Genomic DNA, 11,853 nt, shown 5'->3' with positions numbered 1-11,853 from the left:
AGCACCCAGGTGTGTGACACCCAGCACCCAGTGACCTCCTCAGCAGCACCCAGGTGTGTGACACCCTGCACCCAGTGACCTCCTCAGCAGCACCCAGGTGTGTGACACCCTGCACCCAGTGACCTCCTCAGCAGCACCCAGGTGTGTGACACCCTGCACCCAGTAACCTCCTCAGCAGCACCCAGGTGTGTGACACCCAGCACCCAGTGACCTCCTCAGCAGCACCCAGGTGTGTGACACCCAGCACCCAGTGATCTCCTCAGCAGCACCCAGGTGTGTGACACCCAGTGACCTCCTCAGCAGGGGCTTCTCCTGGAGGGTATCCCCCAGTTCTGGTCTCCTGCTGCACCCCTGTTATTCGGCACAATATCCCCCTCAGACACTGTGCAGAATTACATGGGGGACATTTGTTTGTAGTATCTGCAAAATTCTGCAAACTTCTCTTGCTCTTGCTGTGAGCTCAGTGTTTTGCAGATTGTTTTGTAAATAGAAGGTGATGAACTGTAAATAGTCTGCAGCTCCTGTCTGTAATGTATCTAATGTATCTATTATATGTACCAGTGTCTGCAGTGTATCTAATGTATCTATTATATGTTCTAGTGTCTGCAGTGTATCTAATGTATCTATTATCTGTACTAGTGTCTGCAGTGTATCTAATGTATCTATTATATGTTCTAGTGTCTGTAATGTATCTATTATCTGTTCCAGTGTCTGCAGTGTATCTAATGCATCTATTATATGTTCTACTGTCTGCAGAGTATCTAATGTATCTATTATCTGTACCAGTGTCTGCAGAGTATCTAATGTATCTATTATATGTTCCAGTGTCTGCAGTGTATCTAATGTATCTATTATATGTTCTAGTGTCTGCAGTGTATCTAATGTATCTATTATATGTTCCAGTGTCTGTAATGTATCTAATGTATCTATTATCTGTTCTAGTGTCTGCAGTGTATCTAATGTATCTATTCTATGTTCTAGTATCTGCAGTGTATCTAATGTATCTATTATCTGTACTAGTGTCTGCAGTGTATCTAATGTATCTATTATATGTTCTAGTGTCTGTAATGTATCTATTATCTGTTCCAGTGTCTGCAGTGTATCTAATGCATCTATTATATGTTCTACTGTCTGCAGAGTATCTAATGTATCTATTATCTGTACCAGTGTCTGCAGCGTATCTAATGTATCTATTATATGTTCCAGTGTCTGCAGTGTATCTAATGTATCTATTATATGTTCTAGTGTCTGCAATGTATCTAATGTATCTATTATCTGTACTAGTGTCTGCAGTGTATCTAATGTATCTATTATATGTTCTAGTGTCTGCAGTGTATCTAATGTATCTATTATATCTACCAGTGTCTGCAGTGTATCTAATGTATCTATTATATGTTCCAGTGTCTGCAGTGTATCTAATGTATCTATTATATGTTCCAGTGTCTGCAGTGTATCTAATGTATCTATTATATGTTCCAGTGTCTGCAGTGTATCTAATGTATCTATTATATGTTCCAGTGTCTGCAGTGTATCTAATGTATCTATTATATGTACCAGTGTCTGCAGTGTATCTAATGTATCTATTATATGTACCAGTGTCTGCAGTGTATCTAATGTATCTATTATATGTACTAGTGTCTGCAGTGTATCTAATGTATCTATTATATGTACTAGTGTCTGCAGTGTATCTAATGTATCTATTATCTGTACTAGTGTCTGCAGTGTATCTAATGTATCTATTATATGTTCTAGTGTCTGCAGTGTATCTAATGTATCTATTATATGTTCTAGTGTCTGCAGAGTATCTAATGTATCTATTATATGTTCCAGTGTCTGCAGTGTATCTAATGTATCTATTATATGTACTAGTGTCTGCAGTGTATCTAATGTATCTATTATATGTTCCAGTGTCTGCAGTGTATCTAATGTATCTATTATATGTACTAGTGTCTGCAGTGTATCTAATGTATCTATTATATGTTCCAGTGTCTGCAGTGTATCTAATGTATCTATTATATGTACTAGTGTCTGCAGTGTATCTAATGTATCTATTATATGTACTAGTGTCTGCAGTGTATCTAATGTATCTATTATCTGTACTAGTGTCTGCAGTGTATCTAATGTATCTATTATATGTTCTAGTGTCTGCAGTGTATCTAATGTATCTATTATATGTTCTAGTGTCTGCAGAGTATCTAATGTATCTATTATATGTTCCAGTGTCTGCAGTGTATCTAATGTATCTATTATATGTACTAGTGTCTGCAGTGTATCTAATGTATCTATTATCTGTACCAGTGTCTGCAGTGTATCTAATGTATCTATTATATGTTCTAGTGTCTGTAATGTATCTAATGTATCTATTATATGTACTAGTATCTGCAGTGTATGTAATGTATCTATTATATGTTCTAGTGTCTGCAGTGTATCTAATGTATCTATTATCTGTTCTAGTGTCTGTAATGTATCTATTATATGTTCCAGTGTCTGCAGAGTATCTAATGTATCTATTATATGTTCTAGTGTCTGGCTGAGCTTTGCTGCTAGAAATGAGCTGTTCTGCAAAGGGGCTCAGTGCTTTCCTCTCAGATAACGCCACCTTCAGGCTGGAGTGTTTTTGCGCCCGTTTTTGCGCTTAAATGAAAACGTTGCAAGTGATGAATATCATTAGGCGCAGCAAAACATCTGGATTGGTAAGATAGATGAGGGAAAGCTGCTTATTTGTGCTGCGCGGCTAGTTTGGCATTTAATAGCAAAAATGGCGCAAAAACGGTGCGCCTGAATGAAAAGGCACAAAAACAACAGAAAAAACGATACATGTGGCCCCATGTCTATAGACACCCGTCACTTATGACTGTGGAAGGATATTGCGGCTTCTCCCTGATTCTCTAGCACATCCGTCACACGTACCTAAAAATATTCTTTCCAGTCTTATTCATGTATCTCCCCTTACATAGCACCAATGTCTGCATAGTCCCCAGACCAAAAGTTACAATAAATGCAGGAACAAGACCCTTAAATAATACAGACCCCCGACCACTGACCACAACATAAAAATGTCACACCCGAGACCAATTATTTCATAGCTTCAAACAAACAATAAGGCTTCTTACACACTTGGAAGAGAGAAATGGGTCCAACTCACATCACACTCACAGCGAGCGCTAGAACATCCGGCCCAAGTGAGGGCAACCGGAACTGAACTCAGCATGTCGGGTCGGGTCAGGTCCAGTTGTTAGCACTCGCTGTGACTATCATGTGAGTTGGATCCATCACAGTCTCTAGTGTAAGGAACCTTAGTAATTCCTAAATAATTCCTAATTATTCTTCCTTTTTTTTTTTACCCTAAACAAGAGCCGGATGCCTGGTCGGATCCCTAAATTAGTGGGGACTATAGAAAAACCCTAAAAGAAATCTAGACCCGTAATTTAGCCACAAAATTAATTTAGGTTTGAAAAAAATGTTCTGGCCCTTTACCCTCTGGATATTATGGGGGAAGGGGGGCGTTGCTCTTCGCTAGAGGGGAGGGGCATTGCTGGGCTGTGGAGTGGACTGGCGAGGGGTGAGGATGCCCATCTTTTGCGAACTAGTCATAGCCTGTGCCACATTCATGTTCAGACCTCTTATCTGGTAAATTTTTACAGTAAAATTAATTAAGCCCCCAGTTTAGACCCATTGATGAAATTACACTCCACACCGCACTCCTAAAATATATACTGAAAATAAGTTTAGACCCAAAACCTGACCCAAAATGAATTTAGACCCAAGAAATTACACAGAATATGAATTCAGACCCCAGATCATACCCCAAAATAAATTCATAGAGAACATTAGTCCAGACCCAAAGCGAATTCACCCCCACACCATGTGCCTAAATTAATTTAGAAAGAATATTTGTTCAGACCCAAGACCCAAGATCCCCAAATCATTCAAAGCCTAAACCAGACTCTAAAACACAAGCTCCAAAATGTAAGTAGTGGAAGATGTTTGGGCTTCTAGAAGAGCGGCTTTCATGGGTGGAGTCCAATCTCTGGAGTCCGATGCCCTTGTCACTGCTGGGATCTTCTACCATGTAAGGTAAGTTCTCTTCCAGCCTGGTAGCTACTTCTGCCACTGATGTTACCAACATTATTACAGAACCTGCGCCCGGCGTCAGAGAGTCAGCTACGAGCCGAGGCAGACAAAAGTTATCAAGAATTTCATCTATTCCCAATCTGTTAATCAGTTTATTTTTTATGATTTTTGTTGTCTCTATGGGAACGATGGAGAATGAGCTCCGAGCAGATGTTCATAATGACCGTGGACGGTGCGCGGGATTATTCTCTGCAGAGTCACATAAAGCTTCAGGTTACACAGAGGAGCAATGTCATAGCAGAACCGAGCACATGTGGACCCAGTACGGTGCCATGCGGAGGCTATAGGGCTACATGTGGACCCAGTGCGGTGCCAGGCAGAGGCTATAGGGCTACATGTGGACCCAGTGCGGTGCCAGGCGGAGGCTATAGGGCTACATGTGGACCCAGTGCGGTGCCAGGCGGAGGCTATAGGGCTACATGTGGACCCAGTGCGGTGCCAGGCGGAGGCTATAGGGCTACATGTGGACCCTGTACGGTGCCAGGCGGAGGCTATAGGGCTACATGTGGACCCTGTACGGTGCCAGGCGGAGGCTATAGGGCTACATGTGGACCCTGTACGGTGCCAGGCGGAGGCTATAGGGCTACATGTGGATCCTGTACGGTGCCAGGCGGAGGCTATAGGGCTACATGTGGACCCTGTACGGTGCCAGGCGGAGGCTATAGGGCTACATGTGGACCCAGTGCGGTGCCAGGCGGAGGCTATAGGGCTACATGTGGGCCCAGTGCGGTGCCAGGCGGAGGCTATAGGGCTACATGTGGACCCTGTACGATGCCAGGCGGAGGCTATAGGGCTACATGTGGACCCAGTGCGGTGCCAGGCGGAGGCTATAGGGCTACATGTGGACCCAGTGCGGTGCCAGGCGGAGGCTATAGGGCTACATGTGGACCCTGTACGGTGCCAGGCGGAGGCTATAGGGCTACATGTGGACCCAGTGCGGTGCCAGGCGGAGGCTATAGGGCTACATGTGGACCCTGTACGGTGCCAGGCGGAGGCTATAGGGCTACATGTGGGCCCTGTACGGTGCCAGGCAGAGGCTATAGGGCTACATGTGGACCCTGTACGGTGCCAGGCAGAGGCTATAGGGCTACATGTGGGCCCTGTACGGTGCCAGGCGGAGGCTATAGGGCTACATGTGGACCCTGTACGGTGCCAGGCGGAGGCTATAGGGCTACATGTGGACCCTGTACGGTGCGAGGCGGAGGCTATGGGGCTACATGTGGGCCCTGTACGGTGCCAGGCAGAGGCTATAGGGCTACATGTGGACCCTGTACGGTGCCAGGCGGAGGCTATAGGGCTACATGTGGACCCTGTACGGTGCCAGGCGGAGGCTATAGAGCTACATGTGGACCCTGTACGGTGCCAGGCGGAGGCTATAGGGCTACATGTGGACCCTGTACGGTGCCAGGCGGAGGCTATAGGGCTACATGTGGACCCTGTACGGTGCCAGGCAGAGGCTATAGGGCTACATGTGGACCCTGTACGGTGCCAGGCGGAGGCTATAGGGCTACATGTGGACCCTGTACGGTGCCAGGCAGAGGCTATAGGGCTACATGTGGACCCTGTACGGTGCCAGGCGGAGGCTATAGGGCTACATGTGGACCCTGTACGGTACCAGGCAGAGGCTATAGGGCTACATGTGGACCCTGTACGGTGCCATGCGGAGGCTATAGGGCTACATGTGGACCCCGTACGGTGCCAGGCGGAGGCTATAGGGCTACATGTGGACCCTGTACGGTGCCAGGCGGAGGCTATAGGGCTACATGTGGACCCTGTACGGTACCAGGCAGAGGCTATAGGGCTACATGTGGACCCTGTACGGTGCCATGCGGAGGCTATAGGGCTACATGTGGACCCCGTACGGTGCCAGGCGGAGGCTATAGGGCTACATGTTGACCCCGTACGGTGCCAGGCGGAGGCTATAGGGCTACATGTGGACCCTGTACGGTGCCAGGCGGAGGCTATAGGGCTACATGTGGACCCTGTACGGTGCCAGGCGGAGGCTATAGGGCTACATGTGGACCCTGTACGGTGCCAGGCAGAGGCTATAGGGCTACATGTGGACCCTGTACGGTGCCAGACGGAGCGATAGGGCTACATGTGGACCCTGTACGGTGCCAGGCGGAGGCTATAGGGCTACATGTTGACCCTGTACGGTGCCAGGCGGAGGCTATAGGGCTACATGTGGACCCTGTACGGTGCCAGGCGGAGGCTATAGGGCTACATGTGGACCCTGTACGGTGCCAGGCGGAGGCTATAGGGCTACATGTGGACCCTGTACGGTGCCAGGCAGAGGCTATAGGGCTACATGTGGACCCTGTACGGTGCCAGGCAGAGGCTATAGGGCTACATGTGGACCCTGTACGGTGCCAGGCAGAGGCTATAGGGCTACATGTGGACCCTGTACGGTGCCAGACGGAGCGATAGGGCTACATGTGGACCCTGTACGGTGCCAGGCGGAGGCTATAGGGCTACATGTGGACCCTGTACGGTGCCAGGCGGAGGCTATAGGGCTACATGTGGACCCTGTACGGTGCCAGGCGGAGGCTATAGGGCTACATGTGGACCCTGTACGGTGCCAGGCAGAGGCTATAGGGCTACATGTGGACCCTGTACGGTGCCAGACGGAGCGATAGGGCTACATGTGGACCCTGTACGGTGCCAGGCGGAGGCTATAGGGCTACATGTTGACCCTGTACGGTGCCAGGCGGAGGCTATAGGGCTACATGTGGACCCTGTACGGTGCCAGGCGGAGGCTATAGGGCTACATGTGGACCCTGTACGGTGCCAGGCGGAGGCTATAGGGCTACATGTGGACCCTGTACGGTGCCAGGCGGAGGCTATAGGGCTACATGTGGACCCTGTACGGTGCCAGGCGGAGGCTATAGGGCTACATGTGGACCCTGTACGGTGCCAGGCAGAGGCTATAGGGCTACATGTGGACCCTGTACGGTGCCAGACGGAGCGATAGGGCTACATGTGGACCCTGTACGGTGCCAGGCGGAGGCTATAGGGCTACATGTGGACCCTGTACGGTGCCAGGCGGAGGCTATAGGGCTACATGTGGACCCTGTACGGTGCCAGGCGGAGGCTATAGGGCTACATGTGGACCCTGTACGGTGCCAGGCAGAGGCTATAGGGCTACAAGTGGACCCTGTACGGTGCCAGGCAGAGGCTATAGGGCTACGTGTGGACCCTGTACGGTGCCAGGCGGAGGCTATAGGGCTACATGTGGACCCTGTACGGTGCCAGGCGGAGGCTATAGAGCAGTGGTGGCGAACCTATGGCACTGGTACCAGAGGCGGCACTCCGAGCCCTTTCTGTGGGCACTCGGGCCATCGCCCCAGCACGCGAGACAGAACTCAAAGAATCTTCCTGCAGTTCCAAGCAACTTAAAAGATGCTGCTTTTAGTCATATTTTGATACTTGCTTTGCTACTTGGGACTGTAGGAAGAGGTAGAATGAGTAGACAGGGCCCAATTATCTTTGGAGGACCTCCTGCTGGCCCCACGATTTTCTCTGTGTACAGAGGGAAACTGGAAAGAAGCTAAAATGAAGAAAAATTTCCATCTTTCTACCGTGTTGCTGTCCTCTGGAGGCCAATATGATTGACAGTTGTTGAACAAGGAGCAATAAGTTACTGCTTTAATTTTTGGTTGGCACCCCGCGATAAATAAGGGGGGTTTTGGGTTGCAGTTTGGGCACTCGGCCGCTAAAAGGTTCGCCATCACTGCTATAGGGCTACATGTGGACCCTGTACGGTGCCAGGCGGAGGCTATAGGGCTACATGTGGACCCAGTGCGGTGCCAGGCGGAGGCTATAGGGCTACATGTGGACCCTGTACGGTGCCAGGCGGAGGCTATAGGGCTACATGTGGACCCTGTACGGTGCCAGGCAGAGGCTATAGGGCTACATGTGGACCCTGTACGGTGCCAGGCGGAGGCTATAGGGCTACATGTGGACCCTGTACGGTGCCAGGCGGAGGCTATAGGGCTACATGTGGACCCTGTACGGTGCCAGGCGGAGGCTATAGGGCTACATGTGGACCCTGTACGGTGCCAGGCAGAGGCTATAGGGCTACATGTGGACCCTGTACGGTGCCAGGCGGAGGCTATAGGGCTACATGTGGACCCTGTACGGTGCCAGGCGGAGGCTATAGGGCTACGTGTGGACCCTGTACGGTGCCAGGCGGAGGCTATAGGGCTACGTGTGGACCCTGTACGGTGCCAGGCAGAGGCTTTACATTCTAGTGTAGATATCTAATATCTAAAATTTGCTTTATTTTTTTTTATAAAACTACTTTTCATCCATTTTCTGATATATGATACGAAGGAAAAATAGTTAAAAAAAATCCAGTCGCTTCACAGGCTGTAACACTGTGCATCAGCACTTTCCCCCTCCCACTGTGTATGTCTGGTGAGAGCAGAGAGGGCTTCTGTAACACCACCAGAGCCCTTCTAGCTCATTAGCATAACTATAAAAGTTGATTGTAGAAGGCAGGAGGCCATGGATAACACATATAAGAAGATACCACAGTCCCGGTGCCTGGATCTAGGAGCAATGTCCCTGGTTTATCAGGATGGGTTTTGACTGTAGAGTTCTATTATTTTTTATATATTTTTTTGTCTTCTATGAGTTTCTTTTTACTTTACACGTTTTCACACATGTTTAAATATTTTATTTACCATTTTTTTTTCTTTTTAACATTTTACGTGTTTCTCTCTTATTTTCCTCTTCGTTATCTCCTGTATCTTATTTTACTTTTTATCCCTTGTGTCTCTCTCTTTAGTATCTTTTTCTGAAGTATCTTATTACTTCCCCCGCCACGCCGCACATTCCCCCTGTTGCTTATTTTCCCTTTATGAGAATTATGAGAAAGTTAAAAGTTTTTTTTTAGACTTTTAACCTAGACCTCGCGATCCCTTTAATATAACGTAACGCGATCCGCACTGTTTACCCATTTGGTTATTTTTTTATGATTTGATATTAAACACATCTGGGACATTAATATAATATACAAAATGGAAGAAAACTATTCCAGAAAACAAAACATACAAAATATGGGAAATGTACTTTTTTTGTGTCTCTGCGGTTGCAGAGAAGCTTTAGACGGGGCTCGGGGAGGGGTTCTGAGGAATCTGATAAAAATGTAATTAAAGGCATGTGTTCCCCATATACAGACTGTATAGACCCTGCTGATAAGCAGATGATTGGGTAGGAGAAATTCATAAAAAGGAGGGGTGTGGCTACTTCTGCTATACACTTGGTAGGAGGTTGTACAATAACAGGTTCCCTGGACAGAACTGACCGCATGATTGTGACATATACAATAAATGTAATAATATACAATAGAAAGTAGTCATCCTTTTATTGTCCCACACTCCAAAAATGTTAAGTGCAACGGTTACCCCCCCCCCCCCCCAACAAGTCAATAATTCTTGGGATGTAGAACAACTTTTCCTATTACCTTAATTACCCATATACAGTGGTTTCTTTGCTATCCTCCTCAGTTTAGCCGGGCTCTATAATAGCTGGGTCTCCTGCTAATTCTGGTTACTCTTATGAACTGTACATTTGTAAATGAGGTACGGGGTGAAAGAGGGGAGGGGCTGCTGCTCCCTTTTCACAGAAGAGGAAGGAGCGGGAGGTCATGTGACATATAGCAGAGCTGAGTGTGGTCAGGACTGTGGATACAGATGTCTTCTACACATAATAGTGAGGAACAAGATCTCCCCTGTTCCCTATCAGTTCCTCCATCCCAGTCTGTGATTTTACAGAACTTTCTTTTTCTTTCTCTCATGGTGGACCCCCTCCCCCCACCTTATACTCTGGGCAGAGAAGCTATTAACCCTTAGTGCTCACACAGAACAGACCATGCACTTCATTTTACTTCTGATTTCTACCCCTTATAACATGTTCTATGCTCCTCCATATGATGAAAGATCCCAGGCTAGTCCCTATATACATCCTACATGTTAACGGGTAATATATAGCAGAGGGACAGTATATATTGAGAGGTAATATATAGCAGGACAGTATATAGTGGGGGTACTATATAGCAGAGGGACAGTATATAGTGGGGGTACTATATAGCAGAGGGACAGTATATATTGAGGGGTAATATATAGCAGAGGGACAGTTTATAGTGGGGTTACTATATAGAAGAGGGACAGTATATAGTGGGATTACTATATATCAGAGGGACAGTATATAGTGGGATTACTATATATCAGAGGGACAGTATATAGTGGAGGTGCCAAATAGCAGAGGGACAGTATATAGAGGGGTTAGTTTATAGCGGAGGGACAGTATATAGTGGGGTTACTATATAACAGAGGGACAGTATATAATGGGGGTGCTATATAGCAGAGGGACAGTATATAGTGGAGGTGCCAAATAGCAGAGGGACAGTATATAGAGGGGTTACTTTATAGCGGAGGGACAGTATATAGTGGGGTTACTATATAACAGAGGGACACTATATAGTGCTATATAGCAGAGGGACAGTATATAATGGGGGTGCTATATAGCAGAGGGGCACTATACATAGAAGGGGTGTTGTATAGTAGCGGGACACTATATAGAGCTTTATAACTGAAGCGGATGCTGTATAGCGGAGGGTACTTTATAGTAGCGTCTGTTACTCTATAGGGCAGGTTGGGGTACTATATAGCAGGGTGGCACTGTATTGTAGGGTGAGTTACTGTATATGGGGCCACTATATAGCAGGGGGCGCTTTATAGTAGGGTGGGTTACTGTATAGGTGGATGGGGGTACTATATAGCTGGGGTCTTTATTTTGTAGGGACACTGTATAAGAATTTTGGGGAATGCTTTGTAGCAGGGGACACAGTATAGAGGGGTTTATAAATTTAAATTTATTTAGATTATGTGCTTTATTGCTAAATATTGACTCTTGGTGTCTATGTATGCCCCGCCCCCATAGACCCCCCCCCCCCCCTCCGCTCTGTTATTCTTCTTAAAGGGACGTGCAGTGTTTAGAAAATACAAATCGGCGTCTTCTTCTCAGCTTTGTCTGGATACAGATAGAAAGGCAATGCGGCTCCATTGTTCTGGGTTTGTTGGTCGTCAGACTCGCTAATAGGCTGCGATTCACAAATAATTGCCCTTTCTATCCCTGTGTGACCTGGAGCATCAATGAGTTAACTTCCTCCTAAATCCGGACTGGAGTGCGTGCGGGAGAGCCCCTCCATGCAGACAGTCCCCTTTTCACATGGGAATGGAACAAATTAGCAAAACATGGGCCCCCAGACTGCGAGGCGGACAGACACCCAATGAGGGGGACACGGGGTAACATTAGAGATTCCCCCCTTCCAGAAGCAATGGTGGGATAAGCCCTGGCCCAGCGCCATTCCCTCTGAATAAGCAGATTAGTCGGGTGAATAGCGCAGACAAACCGCTATTTAAAGATTATGTCAATTAATGTTCCCTCTTTTGCACAAAGGTTCCAGTATTTAACCCATTAGCATCACTTGAATGTCCCTGAACCGGAATGAGCTGTGACTTACAGATCCGTAATCCATTGTGCTCCGCGCCCGGCGCTGTGTCCATACACCCCCGAGAGATACGGAGGAGCGACACTCAATCCTACAACAACGGGGGACAGGAATCTTTACTTCTACTTGTTTTCTCTTTCTTTTTTGCAACTTTTTGCTTTTTTGTTACTTTTCTCTGCGACTTTTGATGTTGTTTATCACGT

The 11,853-nt window shown here is 47.2% G+C and overlaps 1 protein-coding gene across 1 annotated transcript in view; it reads left to right on the top strand.

The window, feature by feature from the left end:
• The first annotated feature begins 236 nt into the window (after positions 1–236).
• Positions 237–11,853, top strand: part of GOLGA7B (golgin A7 family member B) — a 303,843-nt gene continuing 292,226 nt past the window's right edge. The window contains exon 1 of the mRNA XM_072130941.1: positions 237–273. The gene's annotated coding sequence lies outside the window, so the exon portion shown is untranslated. The remainder of the gene's footprint in view (positions 274–11,853) is intronic.

The sequence above is a fragment of the Engystomops pustulosus genome, chromosome 11, assembly GCF_040894005.1.
Source record: "Engystomops pustulosus chromosome 11, aEngPut4.maternal, whole genome shotgun sequence".
NCBI classification, from domain to species: domain Eukaryota; kingdom Metazoa; phylum Chordata; class Amphibia; order Anura; family Leptodactylidae; genus Engystomops; species Engystomops pustulosus.
This window is presented reverse-complemented; position numbering and strand designations above follow the sequence as displayed.